General features: G+C 50.5%; 1 protein-coding gene across 4 annotated transcripts in view; it reads left to right on the top strand.

Annotated features, from left to right (window-relative positions):
• MALRD1 (MAM and LDL receptor class A domain containing 1) overlaps positions 1 to 27,800 on the top strand; it is a 2,533,556-nt gene that overhangs the window by 1,402,043 nt on the left and 1,103,713 nt on the right. The window lies entirely within an intron of this gene.

The raw sequence follows: 27,800 nt of genomic DNA, 5'->3' as shown, positions 1-27,800 counted from the left end.
ACTACAACTTTTTCCTGAAACATAACACATTACCACCACCCCAACTCCGGGACCATCAGCACCCACATCAATACCTGAAATGCAAATGTGTTCAAACTGAAAAGAAAATGCTTTATTCAGCATTAAATGAAAATGTAGTTAAGGACACTATTTACAAAGGCACATGGCCAGTCCAGATCTGAAGTCCTTGGGGCGGACACATGGCCACGCGTCTCCCCTAGCTTGCCTGCACATTAGAACCCTCAGGTTCGTTGACTGGGGGGGGCATCATGTGGGGAAGGACCAGGCACCGCAGGGACAGGAGGTGGAAGGGTAGGTGCGGTGGGTGCAGGGACGGACGCCTCCACCACAGGGGGTGGGTCAGCGCCAATGGTGGAGGTCTGCTCGGCACTGCACACTGCTGCCAGGTCGTCCAGCGTCTCCCCTTCACCCAAAGAAAACACAGCCTCAAAGGAGGGGGGGATCGGAGTGATGGGGTGCAGCGCTACTGGGGGAGGTGGGGGGAAGGGGAAGGACTCAACTCCCCTACCCGTGGAGTGCCGTTCCCGTTTGCGGGCTGGAGAGCCAGAGTGGCTGAGGCCCAGCACAGCCAAGTAGGCCTCTTTCTATGGATGTGTGGTAGGGGAGCCGAGGAGAGTGCCTTTGGAGGGACTGGTTAGTGCGCCATGGGCCTCGGACTGTGGCTGCGTGTATGCCTGTGTGCCCCAGACCTAGTGGGTGTGCCCTCATCCCCTTGAGTGTGCGTGCCAGGAGGATTGCGCTTGCCCTTATGTGGTGGTGTGCTGCCTGTGTCTGGTGGGGTGCGTGCTTGTGAATGTCGGTGTGTGCTTGGGACAGGTATGAGAGTGGGAAGTGTGGATGGTGCAGGGGTAGGGGGGGGACGAAGCGCTGCAGGAGACTCACTGCTGCCATCAGTGAAGAGTCCATGGACCTCAGCAACATCCGTTGGTCAGACATCGCTGATGACATGCCCTCCATGTACGACACCATCTGTGTCATCATTCTGGTGTGGCCATGGAGGACATTCAGCATCGATGTCTGGCCAACCTGCAACTGCTGCAGAATGTCCACAGACTCTGCAGTGAGGGCAGCAGGGGGGACAGGGGCAGGGGGTGCGGTGCCTGGCACGAAGGAGACACGGTGTTGCCTAGCACGGACAGAAGGGACCGGAGCAACTGGGAGGGCGGTGATGGGAATGGAGGGGGCGGTGACAGATGTAGTGCTGCTGCCAGGTGTCGAAGCAGCCTCCGCCCCCTGGAGGAGTTCAGCATCGGACCCGTCTGCGTCGTAGTCAGTGTTGTCACAAGACAGGTCCTTCGCCTGACTCCCCTCGCCCTCCGTCCGCAGACTCGGCAGCAGTGGTGGCAGCGGTGCTGGATCCCTCCTCCACGTCCGTGCAGGTGTCTCCCTTGGTGTCCTCCGATGATGCTGTGGGCAAGGTGAAGAGACAGAAAATAATCAGTCACCTGTATACAACAGACACATGAGTCCAAATAAAAATGTCACAGTGCATACCAGGAAATGCATCATGAGTAACATCTAGAATAGTCTGCACATATGTAACCCTGCACTCCCCAGTTGGTTGACCCACCATGACATTTGGAAACAATGGAGATCATGACACAAGAGCAAATAACTTGATATCGAATTATACTGAGAAGCTAGTGTCTGGGGACAGTTGAGCACAGCAAGAATATGAATCCATGCCACCTCTTGTTCACTGTGAACGAAACATTATTGGTGCACCCAAGGCCAAATAACACACCTCAATGCTGAAGGTGTCCCCACACTCTGAGACCTGTGAGTACTTAGGAAACCATAGCCAAAAACATTGCAATCCCTTGGGACTCACAACACTTTACACAATGTACATGTTTAGAATGTGTGAATGGGCCACTTTGTGAACATAAGACACATCTGCCTGTATGACAGAAGTCACACAATGGTGTGCACACAAAAATACATTTACACAGTCATTGTGTGAGCTGGCAGCCGAATTCTAAAAAGCCACTTTAAATAAGAAATGGGGTATCAGTAAGTACATATACATGGCACCACGGTGGTCTGGATGACTTGACACTCGTAAGTTTGTATCAGCAACAACCAAGGACTTACACACATGCAATCACACTGTGTGAACATGGATATGTATAATCAGAAAACAAGTGGTAATCAAACTGTGCCTTCCAGTAAAATGTGCCAGCGTGTCCACGGAAAGTGTAAAAGTACTTTATTTTGCACTTCCCTGGGAGACATCTGTCATGCAGGCACATTATTGTCCTTCACAACCAACTAGCAAAAAGAAGCATATGAAAAATTGAGACAAGTTGACAAGTGTTGTGAGTGCCAAGGTACAATACTTCTTGACTAACAACTTGAATCATGCCACCTGTCACATGGCCATCCGTACCATGATGACACAGTTGGCAACACATCTGACCCACTGCCTGTCATGTGGAGTGGCACACATGTCCAAACACAGGACAATGCATTAGCTAATGGGCCTGCAATGTGTCGGGATAAGGAGCACCTGCACTGAGGAGACACCCTCATGGCAAGCAAGAATGTCCACACAGATGTCAGCACACACAGACCAAACTACGTAGCATCTCGCCCACACACTGTTGGCAAAAATGGATGAGCATGAGCCATGTATTTATATTTTTGACACATGCTGCAAAGCACAAACATTAAACCCAGCACAACATGACTGGGTCACTGCATGTTGAGTGTCTGTCCAGACTATTATCACACACAGGTCAGACCCGGCAAGGAGACATAAGGTTTGGACATGTAGGCCTTGCCCGCGCAAACCCCTCATAACTGAGACAATGTGATTGAGACAGATCCTGAAGTGACACCTCTTAATCTGGGTTTACTCAAATGTGCATCAAGAATTCCTAAATGTACTCCACATCACCTCGTGAGGCTGCCAACACATTTTTGTGACCAACAACCATCAACAGACAGTTGTACATAGACACACAGGCACTGCCCAGTGTGAGGATGCACAAGCAAAATGGGGTCAGCCTGTACAATGGGCACATGTAGCACACTTTAGATAAATACAAATGAGGGCAGGGAACTATGCCACAGAGGCCAAACTATGCTGAACACACAGAGAATGGGCACAGTGTTGGATGACGCACATGATTCCGATGCAAGGGTGGCTTAGGGGACTGTAGTGGGAACACTGCTCCATGGTCCTGGAATTATCTGACTGTAACATGAGCTACCGTCCCGGCACTATGCATATCTCACACTTATGCACATCATGTCTGAGGCCACAACATCGGTCATGCATGCTGCAAGTCTGTTCATTTGAAAAATCACACTCCTATGTTGAGACTCAGCATCATTGCCAACTAATATGGACCCCCAAATGACTGAACAGGACAAGGCACAGGCAAGGTAACAACACATGTCTCAGACCCCCCCCCCCCTCCCCCATGATGCAGAAAGCAATGTGCACTTGGATTAACTGGCAGACTAGATGACCATGTGCAATAGTGATTACACACAGACCAGGGAACACATGTCATTTAGGGGAAGGGAGGAGGAACAGCACCGTTTGACTTTGGGGAACAGGATATGCACTGCACAAATTAACACTCGCTGTGTATCCAGGCAACTGAGCACTTCCAAAAGCTGGTGACACACAACAAACACACATGTACCTACCCCCTTCCTGTTGCTGCAACTCCTGTAACCACCTATCCAAGTCAGGGACGACCACCGCCAGGACACGCTTCATCTGTTGGGTCAGTCGTCGGCCCCCGCCGTGCTTGTGTGGAGGTGAGTCTTTCAGCTGCCACCGGGCGATCCTCCGGGTCCAGCACCGGATGTCCTGCCAGCGTTTCCTCACCTGGTTGAGGTGCCGACTGCGACCCTCCACAGATCTCACGGCCCTGACAGCACGCTTCCATATCTCCCCCTTGGCGTAGGCAGTTACCTGTGAGGATGACAAAGTGAGACAACATCACTACACCTGCTCCATGTCACAGAGACACACATTTGAACATCTTTGATATGTTGAACAGGGCATAGTATGCTGGCAACAAATAGCACCTTTGTCATAGGGACATTAGCCTATGTGGAAGCCCCAATGCACTACATGGCATTGAAAGTACACAGGTGGCATGAGGGGTGCAACACACTCCATGATCATGGCACACGCTGTGCATCACATGCAACACCAGGCTGATGGACAGCACCTCCAAGCAGTCACATGCCCCAGGCCACTGACGCAACCTCAGCAGAGTACACAGACACACACAGGCACAGATCAATCACCTGCCATTGGCAACAGCGGATACAAACCTCACTCTGTACATGTGCCACTTGCCTGTGGGGTGTTACAGGTGTGGTGCTAGCACAGCAAGTCAGACACTCTGCACGGCTTACTTCTCACATCAGATGGGGGGAGCTGTTGCCTCCTCCATGCAGCTGGGGTGCAACACTCCACAGAGACACTCACCCACATGACAAGGAACATTCACACACATCAATGTCCAGGGGGCGTACACATCATTTGGACACTCTCACCACAGCTCCACTCAACTCACACACATCTGTGGGTACAGTCACCTGTCACACCGGGGGGGGCAGGGAATCACCTCTGGACAATAGGACAAAAATTGGCATAAGGATTGGGCAGGCTGAATGTGCCATGCACTATGCAGTGAATGTCACAGTAAGCACAATGCAAGTGAGGAGTGCACACAGGAACTACATCATGCTCTGCATGGGAGACATAAGCCATTCCCCCCTCTGGGACCCACGCTAAACAACATTGCAAGTCTGTCACACCTGGACACAATGCCAGAAGTGACACTCACAAAAAAGGTGCACAGTCAATGCTAGTGGAGTCAGCACTCACCTGCTCCCCTGGTCTCCCATACAGGCTGGGGTACTGTGGGAGGATGACATCAAGCAATGCCTCATTCTCCTCATGGGTGAAAGGCTGGGCCCTCTCCACAGACCCTGACATGGTGCCAGAGGAAGCACAAGCAGCAGCAGTGGTGTCGAGTGAAAGGTAGTGCAGGCAAGTGCCCTCTCATGGGTTCTGGCTGACTTATATCTGCCTTGCTGGGCTGTTTCATTTACAGGAGTACAGAGTGATTGGTCAGTCTCATTTGCATCCTACGTTTCCTCCAATCCCTTTAAACATACCCCAGTGAGGGCCTTTGCATGGTTCAAAATTTGAGCATGATGTGAAGTCAACAACCACTTTGCAACATTGTATTTAGTTGCCAACTGCCTATTCCAGGCCACATGATTGAAAATTTGAACTTGAAAATCGATATCCATGACACCCAGCATGCATTTAGGCCCTAATACTTGTTCCTCATGTGTCCCTATGTAATTTATCTATTCACACACAGGTATGGTGCGTTTCACACGTACTCCTACCGCACCAGTTGCACATGGCATTTGACACGTATGTGTACGACCAGTGTGTACACGTACATGGACTACCAGTGTGTACACGTACGTGTACGACCAGTGTGTACACGTACGTGGACTACGGTCATACCCGTACATGTGCGAACATCGTCCACGGACGTGTACACACTGGTAGTACACGTATGTGTACACACTGGTAGTACACGTAGGTGTACACACTGGTCGTACACGTACGCGCCGACTGCGACCCTCCACAGATCTCACGGCCCTGACAGCCCGCTTCCATATCTCCCCCTTGGCGTGGGCAGTTACCTGTGAGGATGACAAAGTGAGACAACATCACTACACCTGCTCCATGTCACAGAGACACACATTTGAACATCTTTGATATGTTGAACAGGGCATAGTATGCTGGCAACAAATAGCACCTTTGTCATAGGGACATTAGCCTATGTGGAAGCCCCAATGCACTACATGGCATTGAAAGTATACAGGTGGCATGAGGGGTGCAACACACTCCATGATCATGGCACACGCTGTGCATCACATGCAACACCAGGCTGATGGACAGCACCTCCAAGCAGTCACATGCCCCAGGCCACTGACGCAACCTCAGCAGAGTACACAGACACACACAGGCACAGATCAATCACCTGCCATTGGCAACAGTGGATACAAACCTCACTCTGTACATGTGCCACTTGCCTGTGGGGTGTTACAGGTGTGGTGCTAGCACAGCAAGTCAGACACTCTGCACGGCTTACTTCTCACATCAGATGGGGGAGCTGTTGCCTCCTCCATGCAGCTGGGGTGCAACACTCCACATAGACACTCACCCACATGACAAGGAACATTCACACACATCAATGTCCAGGGGGCGTACACATCATTTGAACACTCTCACCACAGCTCCACTCAACTCACACACATCTGTGGGTACAGTCACCTGTCACACCGGGGAGGCCAGGGAATCACCTCTGGACAATAGGACAAAAATTGGCATAAGGATTGGGCAGGCTGAATGTGCCATGCACTATGCAGTGAATGTCACAGTAAGCACAATGCAAGTGAGGAGTGCACACAGGAACTACATCATGCTCTGCATGGGAGACATAAGCCATTCCCCCCTCTGGGACCCACGCTAAACAACATTGCAAGTCTGTCACACCTGGACACAATGCCAGAAGTGACACTCACAAAAAAGGTGCACAGTCAATGCTAGTGGAGTCAGCACTCACCTGCTCCCCTGGTCTCCCATACAGGCTGGGGTACTGTGGGAGGATGACATCAAGCAATGCCTCATTCTCCTCATGGGTGAAAGGCTGGGCCCTCTCCACAGACCCTGACATGGTGCCAGAGGAAGCACATGCAGCAGCAGTGGTGTCTAGTGAAAGGTAGTGCAGGCAAGTGCCCTCTCATGGGTTCTGGCTGACTTATATCTGCCTTGCTGGGCTGTTTCATTTACAGGAGTACAGAGTGATTGGTCAGTCTCATTTGCATCCTACGTTTCCTCCAATCCCTTTAAACATACCCCAGTGAGGGCCTTTGCATGGTTCAAAATTTGAGCATGATGTGAAGTCAACAAGCACTTTGCAACATTGTATTTAGTTGCCACCTGCCTATTCCAGGCCACATGATTGAAAATTTGAACTTGAAAATCGATATCTATGACACCCAGCATGCATTTAGGCCCTAATACTTGTCCCTCATGTGTCCCTATGTAATTTATCTATTCACACACAGGTATGGTGCGTTTCACACGTACTCCTACCGCACCAGTTGCACATTGCATTTGACACGTATGGGTACGACCAGTGTGTACACGTACGTGGACTACCAGTGTGTACACGTACGTGTACGACCAGTGTGTACACGTACGTGGACTACGGTCGTACCCGTACGTGTACGACCGTCGTCCACTGACGTGTACACACTGGTAGTACACGTACGTGTACACACTGGTAGTACACGTAGGTGTACACACTGGTCGTACACGTACGCGCCGACTGCGACCCTCCACAGATCTCACGGCCCTGACAGCCCGCTTCCATATCTCCCCCTTGGCGTAGGCAGTTACCTGTGAGGATGACAAAGTGAGACAACATCACTACACCTGCTCCATGTCACAGAGACACACATTTGAACATCTTTGATATGTTGAACAGGGCATAGTATGCTGGCAACAAATAGCACCTTTGTCATAGGGACATTAGCCTATGTGGAAGCCCCAATGCACTACATGGCATTGAAAGTACACAGGTGGCATGAGGGGTGCAACACACTCCATGATCATGGCACACGCTGTGCATCACATGCAACACCAGGCTGATGGACAGCACCTCCAAGCAGTCACATGCCCCAGGCCACTGACGCAACCTCACTCAGAATACACAGACACACACAGGCACAGATCAATCACCTGCCATTGGCAACAGCGGATACAAACCTCACTCTGTGCATGTGCCACTTGCCTGTGGGGTGTTACAGGTGTGGTGCTAGCAGAGCAAGTCAGACACTCTGCACGGCTTACTTCTCACATCAGATGGGGGAGCTGTTGCCTTCTCCATGCAGCTGGGGTGCAACACTCCACATAGACACTCACCCACATGACAAGGAACATTCACACACATCAATGTCCAGGGGGCGTACACATCATTTGGACACTCTCACCACAGCTCCACTCAACTCACACACATCTGTGGGTACAGTCACCTGTCACACCGGGGGGGCCAGGGAATCACCTCTGGACAATAGGACAAAAATTGGCATAAGGATTGGGCAGGCTGAATGTGCCAGGCACTATGCAGTGAATGTCACAGTAAGCACAATGCAAGTGAGGAGTGCACACAGGAACTACATCATGCTCTGCATGGGAGACATAAGCCATTCCCCCCTCTGGGACCCACGCTAAACAACATTGCAAGTCTGTCACACCTGGACACAATGCCAGAAGTGACACTGACAAAAAAGGTGCACAGTCAATGCTAGTGGAGTCAGCACTCACCTGCTCCCCTGGTCTCCCATACAGGCTGGGGTACTGTGGGAGGATGACATCAAGCAATGCCTCATTCTCCTCATGGGTGAAAGGCTGGGCCCTCTCCACAGACCCTGACATGGTGCCAGAGGAAGCACAAGCAGCAGCAGTGGTGTCGAGTGAAAGGTAGTGCAGGCAAGTGCCCTCTCATGGGTTCTGGCTGACTTATATCTGCCTTGCTGGGCTGTTTCATTTACAAGAGTACAGAGTGATTGGTCAGTCTCATTTGCATCCTACGTTTCCTCCAATCCCTTTAAACATACCCCAGTGAGGGCCTTTGCATGGTTCAAAATTTGAGCATGATGTGAAGTCAACAACCACTTTGCAACATTGTATTTAGTTGCCAACTGCCTATTCCAGGCCACATGATTGAAAATGTGAACTTGAAAATCGATATCCATGACAACCAGCATGCATTTAGGCCCTAATACTTGTCCCTCATGTGTCCCTATGTAATTTATCTATTCACACACAGGTATGGTGCGTTTCACACATACTCCTACCGCACCAGTTGCACATTGCATTTGACACGTACGTGTACGACCAGTGTGTACACGTATGTGGACTACCAGTGTGTACACGTACGTGTACGACCAGTGTGTTCACGTACGTGGACTACGGTCGTACCTGTACGTGTACGACCGTCGTCCACGGACGTGTACACGCTGGTAGTACACGTACGTGTACATACTGGTAGTACACATAGGTGTACACACTGGTCGTACACGTACGTGTACATACTGGTAGTCCACGTACGTGTACACACTGGTCGTACATGTACGTGTATGACCGTAGTCCACGTACGTGTACACACTGGTAGTACACGTACGTGTACACACTGCTCGTACACGTACGTGTACACACTGGTAGTACACGTACGTGTGTACGGTCCGTACACACACCCATACTCCGGTGGGAACACCAATGTGATGATACGGACCATTCACACGCCCTCAGAGCGTGTGTACGGTGCGTTTCACAGCTTACACAGGTGATAGGAGGCACACACGAATGGAATGGAGGTGGCAGACTCGTGCACGGCTGTACATCAAGTCATAGTCATTGCAGTCCTTCATGTGCAGGGCCTAGGTGTGTCAGGCAGTGATGTGGCACATGTCTCCTCATGTTTTAGCACAATAGATGTGTGATGACCTGTGTACACATGTCATGTGTGATGGGGCAGTATGTGGCACACTTCCCCTTCCCACTTTGCACATGTGTGCATGTAGTACAAACGTGTCAAGCACTGCATCACTGGTATGGCACAGTCACCAGCACCCGCAAATGTCCCCTGATGCCAGGGACAGGGACACTAACACCTGACATCTAAGTACCAGCGTGCCCTGATGTGACTATGTCCTGTGTGTGTCATGTGTTCCCATGAGCTTGTTGTTTGTTGTTGTTCCGTCAACTGCATCTGCTGTTGCTGCATTCAACATGTGTCTGTGTGTAGATGGGCATGGCACACATATGGAGAAGTGTGGCTCAATGATTAGAGCGGCAGACCCTGATGCAGAGGTCTAGCCCGAGACCAGGGTCCAATTCCCCACCTCGGCGGGTCTTGGGCTCAAAAATTCCACGGACCTGATAATTTTCGCCTCGGTGCCTATTCCAATCATGGAGTCCCACTCTGCAACTCTGGGCAATAGCTTGCTTAATCTCCACAACGGCCCCCACAACGCTAAGGATGCCTGGCCTCCACCTTGGGGGTGCCCAGGAGTGGACGCCTCACAGGGAAAGCCAGGATGGGTTCCACAGCGGTATTCGTACAAGTGCCTTGAGACCCTTGCGGGTGAGTAGTGCGCTATACAAGTATCAATTTACATATATGCACACCATGCCACATGTGGATTCACACGTTACGTGTGTCTGGATGCTTCAAAGATGATTTTATGACATGAGGACATATCTGCGCCGTATCCATGTCTGTGTTTTCGTTTTTCACGTGTACCCCTTAATCGCTATGTGTATGATCTGTACATTTCCAATGACATGTGACCTGTGCGTCTAGATTGCCGCCAGCAGTCTGTATGAGATGACATCCTTCAAATGCAGATATGTGGATGTATGTCACTCCTGTGATGTCTCTGGCTGTTCACTTTCACCGGCCCACAGCTAGTTTCGGGCCATGTGATGTAGAACTTGACTATCAACGGGTGTAGCTGGCTTGTCGTAGGAGTATCACCTGGCTGGCATACGTGTCCTGGATGTATAGCACAGACCTGACTCTGTATTTAGCAGATGTGTAGTAGCAGTTGAGCATGTGCTCAGTTCATTGACATTGATGTTGTTAGGTACTCACTCTTCGTTATTCCTTCCAATTTTCTGCAGGGCACCGCCTCTCCCCCGACCAATGCCAGACTTGGCTGGCTATGAGGGAACGTGACTGCATAAGACGTTACGGCTTCACGCAACAGTTGATTGAGAACTTGACCGCAAAGCTTGAACAACACCTCCAACCACGACACAGGTATCCTACTGCGCTGACCCCCAAGATGAAGGTGATGGCAGCCCTACATTTTTTTGCCACTGGTACGTTTCAATTCACCATAGCTGATGTGGGTGGCATGTCACAGACCATGTTGAGCCGTGTCCTGCATGATTTTTTAGAAGCCATGTTGGAGCACCTGGATGAATTCATCCATTTTCCAACTTGTGAGCAGTTGACAGGTGTCAAGGGTGAGTTCTGTGCCCTGGGAGGGATGCCCCATGTAATTGGGTCTATTGATGGGACACATGTGGCTTTGGTACCACCACAGGCACAGGAGGTCGCCTATCGCAACCGTAAACATTACCACTCTATAAATGCCCTTGTGGTGTGTCTTGCTAACATGCTGATTTCCCATATCTGTGCACGTTTTCCTGGGTCAGCACACGATGCCTACATCATGAGGCGTAGCAGGGTGCCAGAAATGATGCTTTGGCTGCACAACGAACAAGCATGTCTTGTTGGTGGGTATACTCTGTTTGTCCTTTGTTTCGCGCTATTTTTGTATCTTACGGCATCTCCTGACCCACTTCTTTACATGATGTTTCCATGTAGGGGACTCTGGCTATCCCAACATGCCATGGCTGATGACGCCCCTCCGCAACCCCAGAACAGCTGCAGATCACTGTTACAACAACGCACATGGGCAGACTAGGCGAGTGATTGAGAGGACGTTTGCCTCCTGAAGAGCGGATTCCGGTGCCTTCACAAGACAGGCGGGTCCCTCCCATATGCACCGGTGAAATCCTGCAAGATCTTCCTTGTGTGCTGCATGCTGCACAACATTGCAGTGGAGAAGGCTGTTCCACACATCCTGGATCCGGATGAGCAGGAACATCCACCCGTGGAGGATGAAGGGCTTGGTCACGAGGCAAGTAATGATGAGGAGGAGGAGGACGACGACATCCGGAGTCAGCTCATACGCAACTTCTTCTCATAATGGTGAGTCTATGGGTCTGAGTGTGCACGCCTGGAGCCTTGTGTGGCATGTGTTGCAATGTGTGGGTCCAGCTGACTGTATGCTAAGTGACTTAGATGTGTGTTCAGATGTGTCACTCGAGTGATGATGTCCTTCCACACATTTTAGCTTAGACACTCAATTTTAATATAGCATGGTGACACACTTATTCCTGTAGAGTAAATGACCATGCATGCGGATGACAATCTCTTCCCTGACTTCTTGTGTGTCTGTCATCCCCAGGTAGTTTTGCATGCTGTCTGCTCGTGTCATCGTTGGCCTCCCGCTATTCCTCATGAGTATTGCAACGTGTGCTGAATCAGTGTCCCATGCACGGACATGGGGAAAAGTCTATTTGGTTAAGGATTGCTGCACGGCATTTTGGTGTTGGTAGGTGTTTCTAATGTGTGGGCACTGCTCCTGTGCATGTTGTGTTACTATACATACATGTCGACTCACCATGGGGCACGACATGTTGCATGACTCTCATGTATTGATAGTCACCCTTCGTAGCAGTCATCTGTGATGGGACTGTGGATTCTGATGAAGGCATCAATGTGTGTACAACTTCCCTCTGAAACATACGGGATGCTACGGGTGGACATAGTGTGGGACATCCCCATTAGAGGATAAATGGGGAATTGCAGCCCCTCCGTGTGCAGCAGGGGGTGTTTGGCTCACACCCTTCACTTGTGTGCCAGTTCAATGGATTTACAGTAGGGGTGGGCGGAATTTGCGAAAGTTACTTTTGCAAATTATCGCGAAAATGTTACAAATCTCCGCAAACACGCGAAAATATCGCGAAGATGCGGAAGTTTTTTCCCCGCCCGTTCGCGGTATTTTCTGCATGGTCGCGGCTCGCCAACTTACCCATGCGGTTGCTTGCGGGTGTGGCCATCTTGTTTTCACTCTTCTCGCGGTGCATGATCGCGAGAAGAAAGACGTGATCGCGCGACCAATGACATTACTGCGGGCGCGAACTGTCGCGAGACAGCGCAAATGGCTACCAACAATCCAACATCTTGTGGGGAACGCGGGGATTCAGGTAAGGCGATCGCGCGCGCGCGAGAATGTATTATTTTACAGCGCGAGCAAGAAACAAATGATCGCTAAGCTGCGGAATGCAGAAATTCTGACATTTTCGCGCTCTCCGTGGAACGCGAAAATGTCAAATTATCGCAATTTCCGCGAGCGGAACGGAAATTTAGCCCAGGCCTAATTTATAGCATCTGTGTTGTGAAGGGGGTGTCCAGTGTAGGTCCCACATGTTCTGCAAAATGACCTGTGAGTCTGTTCATATTGATGCATTTCCCTAGGTGTGAACCTGAGTAATAAAGGTGTACCTCACCCTCCAAGGTGCCTCATCTCTGTCAATGCTGGTCTCTTGCCACTTTGCATGCGGCATCTCTGGCATAGTTGTCAAAGATTGGGCATATGAGTCTATGTGTAGTTTAGCAACATGCATGCAGTTCTTCAGGGATTTGAATATCCATTGTGCATGATGTCCATGGTTGTGTATGTATTTGGGCATGTTGGTTGCCACAACAGACCGTCAACACCTGCTGAGGGTGTGTATCTTGTGCGCAGCTCGTCCTTCAGTTTAATGATCCGGTGTCAGTCTTCTTTGCGGATTGTGCATCCATTGTCTCTGGGTGTGCCATGGGAAACCGGACTCTCCTCCTTTACATACACCTGTTGCAGTAGTCCTTTCTGACATCCTTGTCTTTGTGTGCAACTAGTGGCATAGTTTCCAGGCCATGCCGCCTGCTGCTGCAGCCCCTGCAGCGAGGGCACAGAGAGTTTACAGATTCGGCAACAAACACACCTCAAAGATGCTCCTCCCTTCCTCCCTCCACCCATTCATTTGGCTGGCATCAGCTTGTCTGTGCCACTGTTGCGCCCATGCGTGCCAAAGGCTGGACCGTCAGCGCATGCAACATGCACATTGCATGAACCTCATGTCCTTACATGACCCACATCACACTACAGTCTGATGTTGCAGCCACCCTCCAAGCATTGTCCATCCAAGGAGCTACCCGCTGCTCTCAGGCATACCCTAGGCACACACATGACACCTTTGCATGATGATTGTGCAACTCCAACTGCCTACACAGCACTGCCCTGCCTTCCAGGCCCTGTCACACCAACCAGGTAATGTCCCTCCTACTCCCCACCGGCTCGGTACACCAGCAAGGCCATGGGAGTGGGACTCAAACCTTCAGCATGTAGTATAGTGGCATAATCTGGCACATGGCCCAGGTATCATCTCTCAGCGTGTCAATCCTCAATGTGTCCAGGTCCCCCTCACCGGCATCACATGCACACAGCACCTCTTCATCAGCTCGTATACCATTGACAGCCAGGTGCTCCTCACCCTCACCAAAGACGCAGCCATTGGCAGTTCCAACATTCAAGAAGGCATGAGATCCATTGATGGATGGCTGAACATCAGCCACCTGAGGCTTAGCTTGTACAGGACTGAGGTAATCATCTGAGGATTGTCCCCTTACAGGTGGGTCAACTGCTTGTGTCCCACCCGCAAGAGCCCTGCACATGCACCCAGTGGCCACGCACACAAGATGGTGTGCATCATGGATTTGTCACTCACATTTGCCATGCTAATCACCAGCATCTGTACCTCAGGGTGCAACACCCTCTGCATGATGCACATGATCCACAGATAGATCCACTCCAGGGAAAGACAGACCATGCCCCAGGACCACGACACCAGCTGTGTCACCTACTGCCCCGCCCTCTACGGAGCAAGAATATCCTAACACCCGGGAAACCAGTCCACATCCAGGCTGTGCACACCTCAGCTTCAACATCCTGCGCCCCAGCCACATCACCGTCCACCAGCGATAGCTGCAATGTATGACTGTGTGCTGCAGGATGACCTTCAGACTCCTCACCCACACTCAGGAGGCAGGCCACAACCCCAGACCCCACACCAACCTTGGCCGTCTGTCATCCGAGACCCCGTTGTGCCAACTCCGTGCATCCAACCTTGCCCTGGCCACCATTCTTCACATCCACCATACTCCAGCATGCAGGACATAGTTCTCCCACCTGGCAAGACATACCTGCTGCTCCATCCCCGGCAACATCCACATGAGCCATGACCTCTACGACTTCAGGATACTCTTCCCAATTGGTCTGTCCGCACAGTAATGCATGCCTCCCCTCAGCAGCTTGAGGCCATCACGGGTGAGTATTGTGCTCCATGTCTGTATAGTATGATACATTGTGACCCATGTGTGTCCTGTCCCAGACTCAGATTCCTGGGTATGAATGGATGGAGTTAGTTCAACACTCATGCATTGTTTGACATTTCCCCACACGTAGGTTTTGTACTCATGCAAAATGAATGCAACATGTAATTGTAGAAAAAGAGATTTATTCTCGGTGGGGGGCCTGTTTAGTGTGGACAAATAGGTGCTATACAGTGTGCATGGAATCCAGAGTTCACAGGGGGAGATGGCATCCTTGTCAGTTGGAGTCATCAGAGTCCAGACCACAGTGTTGGTCATCATTGGTCAGACTGTGACCAGCAAGTCCATGTGGCAGAGAATGTCATTGGGTGAGGTGCTGCTGTTGCGCCAGAGGGCCAGGTGCCAGGCCAGGTGACCTGGGAGATGTGGATGGTCCGCTGCCTCTCACGGTCTTTTCCGTGGACGACCCACCTTCCTTGCGGGACCCTCAGATGCAGGCCTTGATGATGCTTGGGACGCTCCGTCGGACGAATCCTCCTCCTCCTCCCACCCTGTGGCTGGTGCTGGTCATCGCCTGGTGGCACAGGGAGGGCTGCCCATGTTGTCGGCGATCCGACGAGTGAACGGCTTATGTCCGTTTGCACCGCCAGGAGCTCAGCCAGTCTTGTCTCCATCCGTCCTTGGTGTTGTTGTTGACTGGCGTGTTGCTCGGCCTGCTGGTTCTTAATCTCGTTGAGGGTCCCCACTACCTGGCTGATGCCCCTGGTCTCACGTTGGTATGTCTCCAAGATGTGGCGTATGTTTGACATACCGGTTCTCTCAGCTGGCTGGTCAGGTTCGCGCCTCCGCCTGTCTCCACTCTCACCACCCCTGCCCACACGAGCCTGGACTGCCGTTGTGGGCACATCGGGTCTACCGGACCCCTGAGGGATGGCATTTGCAGGGTTGTCTGCCTCCTCCTGGGTGGCTGGAGAACCTTGTCCCTCCAGGTCAGACTGGCTTAGTTGTTCTGTGCTGGTAGGTCTCCTGGGTGTCTCCTGGGATGTGGCAAGAATGGGGGTGGTGGTTGGCACAGATGTACCTGACACAGGTGCTGCAGGGGCTGGGGCACCAGAGGGTCCAGGTTGGTTGGGGTCATCCACAGAGTGCTGAGAGTCGTCGCTGCCGGTGTGATCATCTTCCTGCCGAGCCTGGGCCTGTGATTGTTCCCCCCCCAGTGTTGGGGGGAGATCCATGATGTTGCCCTGTGTGATAGAGAGAGACAATGTTAATGCTGTTTCATGCGACATCCATATTTCATACATGTTCTGGTTGTCACAGTTACTCTAGGTAGTTTTTGTGCCTAGCATTCACATCAATGTTCACTTGTGGATGGGTATGTTGCAGGGGACTGATTGAAAGGTTATCCAGGGTCTTTGACATGTCACATTTGGCCTTGGATGCTTTTTTGGCTGTGGCTTGATCTTGTTGTGTCACATGTCCATTGTGAGAGTGTGTGACTCCCTTGGCTGCCTCGGGGGTGTGTGCTTGTGTGAGGGGTGAGTGATCATCACTCAGCCCGACGCTGTTCATCATCCACATGGCCCCCCTCACACAAGTGGCCCGCCATCACAACCTCTAAGACATCAGCTACGCCGACGACACCCAGCTCATCCTCTCCCTCACCAAGGACCCTCACACTGCCAAGACAAACATCCACAAGGGTCTGAGGGCCATAGACGACTGGATGCGGAGTGGCCATCTGAAACTGAACTTGGACAAGACGGAGGTCCTCATCCTGGGACCCACACCCTCACCCTGGGATGACTCCTGGTGGCCAATCGCTCTGGGGACATCACCGACACCCACCAAACATGCACGCAACCTAGGATTGATCCTCGCATCCTCCCTCTCCATGTCCAAGCAGGTCAACGGCGTCTCCTCCTCCTGCTACGACACCCTACGCACGCTCCGCCGGATCTACTGGTGGATCCCGACTTAAACAAGTAGAACAGTGACACAGGCCCTCGTCAGCAGCTGACTGGACTACGCCACTGCACTCTACGCAGGACTCCCATCCACACACCAATGGCGGCTACTATGCTTCTGCAACGCCTCGGCACAAGTGATCGTCAACACCCCCTGCCACAGCCACATCACCCCCCTCCTGAGAGACCACTGGGTCCAAATCGACAAGAGGATCACCTGTAGGCTCCTCAGCCACGCACACAAGGCACTCCACACCGCTGGACAAGCCTACCTGCACATCAGACTCAGCTTCTACACCCCCACCCGCAAGCTCCACCCCGACATCCTCGCCCTCGCAGCTTCCCCCGCATCCAACGTACGCCCGCCTGCAGCAGATCTTTCTCCTACCTCGCCGCCAGGAGCTGGAACACCCTCCCAACCCACCTACGACTGACCCAAGACCTACTTGCCTTCTGATGACTCCTTAAGACCTGTCTCTTCGAGCAGTATTGGAACCCCCCCTCAGCGCCTTGAGACCCTCACAGGTAAGTAGCGTGCCTTACAAGTACCCTGATCGATTGTTGATTGATTGACGGTGCCTGCTGGTGGGTGTAGTGTGATTTGGCAGTTGGTCTCCCAGGTGATATATCTGTCCCCCCATGGCACATGCTGCCATGTCAGTGAGTGTGAGTTCCTGTCCTAGATATCTGAGCTGGTTGTGTTTGTGTTAGATTTTTCAGTTGTCACAGGAGGGCCTTGTGCTGCCTACAGCAGGGCCAAGTGTCAGCTACCTTGTCAGTACTTTGCCAGTCCCTGTGCATTGTGCATGGTGCATGTACCTGGGCCATATGGGCTGAGGGCAATGGTGTCTGTTTCTGAGTTGTACAATATGTTTAGTGATCCCCACCCTCCCAGCATCCCGGGCATCCTGTCTTGGGTTTGTGGTTTGTGTAGGCTGGGACACGGCATGGCCTTGCTTTGTAAATGGGGCATACTCATGTTAGTGGCCTGAGCGTTGTTTAGAGTGTGGTTGTGTCAGGTGAGGGCTTGGGGGTAGGTGAGTGCATTTGTTGTAGTTGGGGTGTGGATGCCATTCCCCCATGTTTGTGTACTCACCAGGCTCTCGAACTCCTTCGACTCCGTGTACTCCCACCAGCGGAAGCAGGGCCATCACCTTCTCCTCCCAGGGATGGTAATGTACCGGTCTGCGGGGCAGCCCACCTCCTGTGATGTTACTCTGGACGTATTCCTCGTTCATTTTGCGTTTGACTGCCCTGCGCGGATCGTACCACCTGGCTTGACATTCATTCCTGGTCCTTCTGATGGGTGCAACAGCATTCACCCGATCGACGATCCTCTGCCACAGGCTAGTTTTTTGGGATATGCTGGACTGTCTGACCAATGTTCCAAACAGCTGTGGCTCGACTCTGATGATTTTGTTGACAAGGATGTCCAGCTCCTCCGTTGTGAACTTTGGATTCTTGTCTGTGGGCATGATGTGGGGTGTGGGAGTGGATGGTTGTGGGTGTGTGGGTGTGAATGTGTAGGTGTGTGTGTATGTGTAGAGGGGGTCTGTGTGAAGGAGGTTGTGTGAAGGTGTGTGAGTTAAGGTATATGGGTGCAGTTGTTTGTGTGTGATGTCTGTCAGCAGTGGGTCTGTTGCATAGGCGCATGGTTTGTGTTTGTGGGCCCTTTTTATTGGTCCATTTGTGGGTGTGGCTGTGTTTGAACTTTTGGTGGGTGTGTTATAAGAGGTGGTTGTGATTTTGGGCCTCTGTTTGACTGTTTGGATGTGCCAGGTCAGTCTTTTAGTTGTTTTTTGTCCTGAAGACGTGTTTTGTGGTGTTGTGCGAGTCGAATTGCCGGTCCTTGTGCTGTTTTACAGTGTCCTGGTTCAGTACGAGTCTTTTTCGCGTAGGTAAGGTGCGTCCATGGCTATGTTGTTGTACAGTGTTTACATGTGCAATGGTGCTGTACGACTCGTACATACGCGATGCTGGGGTAATGTGTTGGGGTACGGTGCGTCCAAGTACGGGGCTGGGGTGGGGGGTACAGCACGTACATGTGCGGGTGCTGGGGTGGGGGGGTACGGTGTGTACATACACGGGTGCTGGGGTGGGGGATACGGCACGTACATGCGCGGGTGCTGGGGTGGGGGGTACGTTGCGTACATACGCGGGTGCTGTAGTGGGGGTACAGCGCTTACATACGCGGGTGCTGGGGTATGGCGTGTACATGCGCGGGTGCTGGGGTGGGGGGGTACGGTGCGTACATATGCGGGTGCTGGGGTGGGGGGTATGGTGCGTACATGCGCGGGTGCTGGGGTGGGGGGTAAGGCGCCTACATACGCTGGTGCTGTGGTGGGGGGTACGGCGCTTACATACGCGGGTGCTGGGGTACGGCGCATACATGCATGGGTGCTGGGGTGGGAGGGTACGACCAGTACATACGCGGGTGCTAGGGTACGGCGTGTACAGGCGCGGGTGCTGAGGTGGGGGGGTCCGGCGCGTACATACATGGGTGCTGGGGTACGGTGCGTACAGGCACGGGTGCTGAGGTGGGGGGTCCGGCGCGTACATACGCGGGTGCTGGGGTACGGCGCGTACATGCGCAGGTGGGGTGGGGGGTCCGTACGACTCGTACCCCGGGCCCAAGTGTACCGGGGTAGTGGTCGTACAAAGTTCGCTCCGACCGGGACGTTTTCCGTACGCTTGGGTATTCGGGACGCCGGTACGGATTGGACTTGTGCGCTTGGACTTCAGTCTTACGACTCGTACGTAAATTTGTCTGGGGACGTCTCGTAGACTTTTCCCGAGGCAATTCGTATGTAATTTAACGGTACGAATTGTACTTCGCCGTTTGTACGGGACTTGTATGACTCGTACGTAAAAAAATACGGATACGAGTCGTACGGGAAATATTTTTACCGGATCGGAATTGGCACCTAAGTAGGCAACATTTCATAGCTTAGGAGTATTTACAAAAACTATCTTAAATGGATGTATGTATTGCAGTCCTAAAATTTTTCGGGAACACACTAGAAATTAGAAAAGATATGAATTAATAGATTTGACATGATTATTTTAGCAGATTTTAGGCATTTATAAGGAATTTCTATAAATGATTTTTAAAATAGATTCTGGAACAAATCTGTGGACACAAGGCTTGAATAACATGCTATGTTTGTATGTATTTTTGATTTTTTTCAACTAATTTTTTATTATAAGTATGTATTTTACCAAATTGTATTACTGTGCATAGACGTTTCTTATTTTTCTTTTAGTTCTATCTGCTGAATAAAGATGTATGAAAGTGACAGTATGGTAGGGCAGCAAAGACATTAAGGGTAATTTGCTATTCACCCTCACCCCCTGCAAGTAAACTTTACAAATCTATAATCCAAAAATGATTCTTGGGACAACCAACAATATTTGGCATAATTGACTGCTCCTAAGGCTAATGATACTTTGTCTTTTTGGCATACACTTACTCTTTGAATCTTATTTCACTCAAATATACCTGAAGTACTTATAATACCTGAGACCAGGACATGGCGTGTTGCATCTACTGGAGTGTGCTGGCAGAAATGTATCATAAATTGAAAAGGTCTCAGTTTACCAGCATCAGGGCTAATCCCCACCCCCCCACTGCTGATTTCTTTCTTTGCGATAGATCTTTGCCTTTGTTTTAGAGAAGATCTGGAGCAATCATTCACATAAATTATAATCACAATCGCTAATCAAGTTTCAGTCTATAATGAGAGATTGGGTATGAGTTAAAGGTTTTTATTAAGTAAACCTTTTAGTAAATCACCTTTTTTAGTTCACAAGTTCGTTTTAATCTCTGTTGTAACTGGCCCTTTTTACAGGGTCATCCCCAAACTTTTTGCCTTCCCTCTGTATTTTTTCTGACCTGTTTTTGTTGGTTTTATGACTCTGGGCACTTTAACACTACTGATCAGTGCTAAAGTGCATGTGCTTTCTATTGTAAACTTGGTAAGATTGGTCAACACCTCTACTTCCCTTGTACAGTGGTATTCCATATACCCAGAGCCTTTAAATTAAATGCTGCTAGTGGGCTTGCAAGACAAAACAACAGTATCTCAACTGGTATCATTAAAGGGGACAGTTAGACATGTATGTACAAAAACATTACACATGCAAAGAAAATGGGAGACTCCGGGTAGTTTTTTGAGTGCACTTGGCATCATATAATTGAGAGAACAATAGGTAAGGTACAGTTGTAACAGCACTGTAGGCAAGAAATGGCATGAGCAACCAAAATTGGAAGTGGCGACGCAAGTGACAATGTGCAATCAGTGAAAATGGCACGAAGTGCAGATGTGAACAAGTATGTACAGTGAGTATTGTGGTTCAAGACTGTAATTTTTACAAGGTTTGTGATGAATAATGTCAACAATTTAAGTTGAACCACAAAGGATAATGTGCCATCAGTTGCGTTGAGAAGTCAACGACGTTTCGATCCTGTTACTTAGGATCATCTTCAGGACCGGGTTGCTGGTTAAAGCGGTGCTGAAAGGGACACGGTCCTGTTTCCAATTGTAAAGGAAGATTGAATCCGGAGATGCAGGGGGGAAGGGGTGGCAAAAACTGGTAATTGGTACAGAATAAGGCATGAAACAGGGAAATGAGATATACATTACAAAAAAAAAGAACAGGAATTCATGGAGGTTTAAGGACTTCTTGCTGTAAAGGGGATAAGGACAGAGAGGTACGAGCACTTAAGTAAAAAAAAACTGTAACTGGACTCCATAATTCTCTTCTTTTACCAGCTAAGGTTAAAGGGTAAACAAAGGTCGTATATAATCTGTGATTGTAGCAAACTGCATACCACCAAGCCTTATAAGATAATTTGGTAAAATCCTTCCAGTTTTTTGTTATTTGCTGGAAAGCTACTGCTAGTAATAAGTCAATTATTCTAACTCTACAAGTGCAATGATCCCAGATGGGAGAGAGACTCCCTAAAAAAGTGTTAATTTGAGACCAAACCTGCCTCCAGAAATTAAGAACAAGATGACAGCGGAAAAGCATGTGAAAAAGATCCGCACATGGTGAGGAGCAAGACCAACACTTGTCTGGGGTATCTGGGAAATGATTGCTGAGGGTGAGTGGTGAAAACAATAAACGATTATAAATAAAAAATAGTGTTTGAGTAGTGCTAGCAGCCCTAGAGGATCTACGAATCTTCAACCACAACTTGTCCCATAACTCAATAGGCCAAGAGGTTACAAGATCTTTTTCACAATCGTTCTCTATCGTAGTTTTGATGCGAGGGGAGGATAGAGTGTTAAGGAAAGCGTATATCTTGGAAGCTTTAGAATGCTTAAGAAGTAGAGAATTCAGTGAGGATGTAACAGAGTGCGTATGAGTTGATGAAATGGGTACAGCAAGATGAGCATCGTAGGCCTGCTGTAGTGCGTGCGTCAACAACAAATATTTGGCTCGAAAAGTAAGAGGTAGATTAAAAGAAGTAGCAGCTAACTCAAAGGAAATGATCTGAGTATGGTGAAACAATTGATGCACCCAAATAAGGCCATGCATTCTCCAGGATTTCCCAAAAATTGTATTTTTGTTAATTATAATAGACGTGTTATGCCATATAGGTTGATCAAAAAAGGATGAAACAGGTAAACAAGGAAGAATTTTGGAGGTATATTTAAGGATAGGAGTTGATAAAGACTGAGGTCTGCGAGAAAACATAAGATATTCTTTGAAGGAAAAGGAGGAAATGAAAGAATTTTCTAAGGCCAACCAGAGAGAAGAGGAGAATGAGGAATCTTCAATCCAATGAGAGATTTGATACAAAAGAAAAGACTTGTGATATAAGGAAAAGTTTGGAAAGTTCACCCCACCCTCTCTTTTGGAGCGCATTAGCTTAAACAAGGACATTCGAGATTTTTTATGCCCCCACAGAAAGGAAGATAGAATAGAGTTAATTTTCTTGAAATATTTCAAGGGGATAGCAAGTGGTATGTTGGATATTGTAAACAAAACAATGGGAGAGAGCATCATCTTGATTGTGTCCAATCTTCCCCACCACGACAAATAGAGAGGATGCCATTTATTAGTGAGAGTGGTTAGGTTTTGTACGCAATCCTCCATACACTTAGTGATTGTACCCGAAAGAGAGGAATGGAAATTGAGGCCTAAATATTTGATAGAATTAGGGCTCCAGGTAAAACCTGAAGTAGAAAAGTCATCCTTGAAAGTAACTTTAGTGAGTGGTAAGATTTCGCACTTATCTTTATTTCGTTTATAGCCCGATACTTGAGCAAAAAGAATGAACTTCATCTAAAAACGCTGGTAGGGAGGTATCTGGTTGGGAGATGAATAGTAAGACATCATCAGCATAAGCTGCCATTTTAATATCAGAATTATGAAAATTAAAACCATGTATGTTATCATTTTGACAAAGTCGCAACAGGAAGGGTTCTAGAGCAAGATTAAACAAAAAAGGTGAAAGTGGGCATGTGGTGGTGAACGTCCCCCGAACCCTCTCGACGTCGGTGGCGACCGACCCCACATGGCCGCCGTCAGTCCTCCCGGAAGTGGAGGTGACGGACTAGTTGTTCCCCAGGAAGAGGCGGGTGTTTCTGCCTCAAAAGACTGGACGGAAACAGCGAGAGGCTGTCCACCGGCGAGACCGAGGAACGAGGAAGAAGAGTGGAGAGCGAGCGAGACGGAAGAAGAGTGGAGAGCGAGCGAGAAGGAAGAAGAGTGGAGAGCGAACGAGAAGGAAGAAGAGCGGAGAGCGAGCGAGAAGGAAGAAGAGTGTAGAGCGAGCGAGAACGAGGAAGAGCGGAGAGCGAACGACACGGAGGAGGACCAGGTCGATAACAGCTCGAGGAGCACTGCGCCCGAGACCACTGATCTCCCCGACAACAAGGAGACTGGGTCTCCCATCACCACGGCCCCGGGGGAGGGTCGTGGCTGCAGGCAAGTGCCAGGCGGGTATTGGGGAGTCTTTCGTGGGCTGTGGGGACGCATGAGGGGCATCCACCAACAGTCACCTGACCTTCCTGTCCCCTAGGCACTTAATCACGGGCGATAGGTCCCAGGTGACGGCCGGCACTACCCTCGGTCCCTTCCCTCCCCTTTAAAACCCAACTTGCCGCGTTGTGCTGTCGGCTAAAGCCTGGTTTTCTTTTCTTTTATTTCTGTTTCCCATACGTGCCTGAGCCGCGTGAACCCGTGAGAAGAACCCGGATACCTAGAGGAGCCCTGAGTGGGAGGAACCCGCAGAATACGCCCGGAACCCTCCTTTCTACTCTGTCTGTTGCCTACATAGAGGTTCTGGACTTAATAAACGGAAATACGAACCAGGAAACTGTGTGTATAGTGTGTGAACTACAGGGGGGGGGACACCCAGCCTAAGGGTAATACCACACGTGGTGTCAGAAGTGGGATACTTCTGTCTGGGACCAGATAGAAACCCACCATGGAGACAATTGTCACCCAGTTGGCCGAAGGGCAACGCCATCTGCAGCTGGTGTTTGAAGAACAAACCAAACTGGCCCAGCGGGATAGGGAGGCTCTGCATACCGCCGTCAAAGAACAAGCAACCCTCCTGACAACCAACCAACAAGTACAAGACACAGCAATCCAACGCCTTACAGACACAATAGCCAGTGCCAGGGTACACCTGAACGTTCCGGGCTCAGTGCTGCAGAAATTCCAACCCGGGGATGACCCTGATTATTTCTTTGTGAACTTTGAGAGAGTGGCCTCTACTGCCGCATGGCCACCTGAACGATGGGGACAATACATAGCACCTCTCTTGTCGGGAGAGTTGCAGGCTGCGTACCAAGCCGCTAACCCAGCTGGGGTCACCAACTACACCGACGTTAAAAGGGCCATCCTGGAACGGCTGGGATGTGACCAGGAATATTACAGGTCCCGATTCAGGAAAGAAAAATGGTCCACAGGTGACAACCCCAGGGCCCTATATTATCGGATACGTGATCTGGGGAGCCGGTGGTTGCAACCCTCCACCTTCTCCGTTGACGACCTCACCGAGAAAGTGTATCTAGAACAATACCTTGAGGCGTTACCCTATACCACCAGAGCATGGGTCAAACAACACCCCAACCTCACAGTCACGATAGCAGTGGACCTTGCATGTGCATACCACCGTTCCCCTGACTTCAAAGCTCCTCTGAACCGAACCCCCATAGGTCCCCAAAAACCTCCAATCAAGCCCATCATACCCCACGGAGACCAGAGGGGGCAAGTGCTCCCTCGGGCTCCGATCAGAGCTGCTCCCTCCGGACAAATCCCGTCTGGACCCCAGTGTTTCCACTGTGCTGAGTGGGGACACATTGCCCGACACTGTACTTCCCGTCCTTCCCAACAGGAACCCATGGAGGTAGGGTATACTAGAGGACGTATACTGGTCACAGGAACAGCCCCTGACAGGTAAAGGAAAAGAATACATATAAACGGTAAACCCGTTTTCGCCTTTTTGGACACTGGGTGTCACCACACAGTTGTGGATAAATCCCTGGTACGCGAATCCCAGTATTTAGGCAACGACTGTATACAGGTCACTTGTGTTCACGGGGAAAAGAAATTGTATCCCTTAGCGGAGGTTCTCCTGGATATTGAAGGGGAATCCCTGTTACGGAGGGTGGGGGTAGTATCAGCCCTTCCTGAAGCGGTCCTGCTAGGAACAGACCTCCCCAGATTCCATGACTATCTCCAGACATCCACCAGTTCGTCAAACCCAATAACCTGGTTGTGTGATGCCCCTTTTTATGATGAAGAGTTACAGGGAGGTACCCCCAAAACCCCTAAAACACGAAGGGAGAAAAGGGAAGACCAACTCAGGTATCTTTCTACCAGAGCTGTCTCAGCCTCCCCTGTTTTTGCCTCCTTAGCCGAAGTCCCAGGAACAGGACGGAGCTTCAGAGCGGCCCAGAAAGATGATACCACCTTACAGCACGCTTGGGAACAGGTCCAGGAAGAACAACCAAACCAGGTAGGACCCTTCTTTTGTATACAAAGGGGGTTACTGTACAGGATCACTCAAGAGGGGGATAAACGAAAAGAACAGTTGTTAGTACCACACCCCTTCAGAGAACAGGTATTGGCCCGAGCCCACAGCCAAACAGGGGGTGGGCACTATGGCAAGGAGAATACCCTGAGGTACCTCCTGCCTAAGTTTTATTGGCCGGGGTTATACCAAGAAGTCGCCCGATACTGTGCGGCTTGTCCTCGCTGTGAACTGGTTAACGTCCCTGCTATACCTAAAGCCCCACTGCAACCCCTACCCATCATAGATGTACCGTTTAAAAGGGTGGGAATGGATCTGGTAGGACCCCTGATCACCTCAGCTAGGGGACACCAGTACATATTGGTCTTGGTCGATTACGCCACAAAATATCCCGAAGCCATACCCCTGTCGTCCATAACCACCACAGCGGTTGCCCATGCTATGGTCTCATTCTTTTCCCGTGTAGGGTTCCCCCTTGAACTATTAACAGATCAAGGAACCCCGTTTGTGTCCCGCCTGATGAAGCAGATATGTGACGTTCTGAAGGTGAAACAAATACGTACCTCAGTGTACCATCCGCAAACGGATGGACTGGTCGAGCGCTACAATAGAACGATAAAAACCATCCTGAGGAAATGCATAGACAAAGCCGGACGAGACTGAGACAGGCAACTGCCTCTAGTATTGTTTGCTATCCGGACACATACCCAAAAATCCACAGGGTTCTCACCTTTCGAACTGTTGTTCGGAAGAAGTCCACGTACTCTCTTGGATGTGGCCGTGGAACAATGGACCGAGGACGAGGACGAAGGAAAACCCCTTCTTCAGTACTCGGCCTCACTAAAAGACACCTTATCGTCACTGTGGGAGGACGTCCACTCCAACATGGAGAGCGCACAATCCCGACAGAGAAGGCAATACAACCAATGGGTACGTCTTTGGGAATTCTCTCCTGGTGATCAGGTACTCATCCTCCTACCCACCTCAGAGAAAAAACTCTTAGCCACCTGGCAAGGGCCCTACAAAGTGATTAATAAGGTGACCCCTGTCACATACCGAGTGGACGTCCCACACAAAAAGAATATCGGACAAATATACCATGTAAACCTCCTGAAGGCATGGGAGGAAAACCCAGCCCCCTCCTCAGGTACGGAAGCAACCGTCCACTAGGGGTGGGCGGAATTGGCGGAAGGCACTTCCGCCAATTCTCGCGAGAATGCACGCAATTTCCGCGATCACGCGATATTTCCGTGATCCCGGAAATTGGTGCTTCTGGCCTGCCGCTGCCGCCCGCTACAGTTTGCGTGCGTACTTGCCACGACGCCGACGTCCCTGGGGTCCCTCGAGTCAGCTGTCCATCGTAGTGGGGGAAAGGGCGGAAGACGTTGCCCACCGCTGGTGTGTGGGGCGGGGCTTCCATGCAGTTCACATGCCGCGGGCCAGAGACCGATCAGAGCAGCAGACGAGGAGACAGAACCTCCTGGTGTCAGGAACTACACGGGGATTGCGCTCGAGAAAGTCATGGCTGCACATCAGGTAAGGAGTCGCCACGTTACTGAATGTGAGCTTCCACTCGGGCCCCTGCTTTATTTATATCTGTAAGTGCTTCCTGTTGTGGTTGGCAGGCAACAATTTCCGTTCCCTCCCGGAAATTGCGACAATTCGGCATTTCCGCGTTCCGGTCGGGTGAGTTCTGTGCCCTGGGAGGGATGCCCCATGTAATTGGGTCTATTGATGGGACAC

Source organism: Triturus cristatus, chromosome 10 (assembly GCF_964204655.1).
Source record: "Triturus cristatus chromosome 10, aTriCri1.1, whole genome shotgun sequence".
NCBI lineage: Eukaryota > Metazoa > Chordata > Amphibia > Caudata > Salamandridae > Triturus > Triturus cristatus.
The sequence above is the reverse complement of the archived record's forward strand: the minus strand, read 5'-3'. Positions and strand labels throughout refer to the sequence as shown.